The sequence below is a fragment of the Trachypithecus francoisi genome, unplaced genomic scaffold (genome assembly GCF_009764315.1).
Source record: "Trachypithecus francoisi isolate TF-2019V2 unplaced genomic scaffold, Tfra_2.0 Lachesis_group11, whole genome shotgun sequence".
In the NCBI taxonomy this organism is placed as follows: Eukaryota; Metazoa; Chordata; class Mammalia; order Primates; family Cercopithecidae; genus Trachypithecus; species Trachypithecus francoisi.
This window is the reverse complement of record NW_022681456.1, coordinates 40,494,792-40,495,703: the sequence shown is the minus strand read 5'-3', so window position 1 is coordinate 40,495,703 and position 912 is coordinate 40,494,792. Positions and strand designations below refer to the sequence as shown.

Below are 912 nucleotides of genomic sequence, written 5' to 3'. Positions count from 1 at the left end.
CATATTTCTCTACCTGTGAATATTTCAGTATGCTTCCCTAATGCATAAGAACTTGAGAAAAGAAACATAACAATAACATTGTCATGCCTCTAAAGAATAATATTTAATATCCAGTTCAAGTTTAACTTTTCTTGATTGTTTCAAGAGTATTTCTATGACTGTTCAAATAAAAATTCAAACACAGTGCAGACATTACATATTTTGCATATTCTCTTAAGTCTGTTTTTTGCTCGCCTCAGCAGCACATATACTAAAATTGGAATGATACAGAGAAGATTAGCATGGCCCCTGTGCAAGGATGACATGTAAATTTGTGAAGCCTTCCAAAATTAATTAATTAATTAGTTAATTAATTAAAATAAAAAAAAATTTTTTTTTCAGTCCGGACGCGGTGGCTCATGCCTGTAATCCCAGCACTTTGGGAGGCCAAGGAGGGCAGATCACAAGGTCAGGAGATCCAAACCTTCCTGGTTCACACAGTGAAACCCTATCTCTACTAAAAAAAAAAATACAAAAAATTAGCTAGGCATGGTGGAGAGCACCTGTAGTCCCAGCTACTCGGCAGGCTGAGGCAGGACAATGGTGTGAACCCAGGAGGCGGAGCTTGCAGTGAGCGGAGATCGTGCCACTGCACTCTAGCCTGGGCGACAGAGCGAGACTCTGTTTCAAAAAAAAAAAAAATTTTTTTAAGTCTCTTTTAATGTATGATAGTTCCCCTTCCTTTGTGTTTCCTCCCTTTTCTAATGCTTTTAACTCTGGGATCGTGAATTAACTTTGTAACATGCTATGTGTTCATTGAAGAAGTAAGGATGTTTGTCCTGTTGAATTTCTTACATTCAGGATTGGGCTGGCGGTTTTCTCCTGGTGTCATTAATGGGTTCTTCCATCATCCATACTTCCTGTAAGCTGGTA

The 912-nt window shown here is 38.5% G+C and overlaps 1 non-coding gene across 1 annotated transcript; it reads left to right on the top strand.

Annotated features, from left to right (window-relative positions):
* Positions 1 to 226: 226 nt before the first annotated feature.
* On the top strand, positions 227 to 333 carry LOC117091132. Its single transcript, XR_004440253.1, has one exon. It is a non-coding gene; the product is annotated as a U6 spliceosomal RNA (small nuclear RNA).
* The last annotated feature ends 579 nt before the right edge of the window (positions 334 to 912 follow it).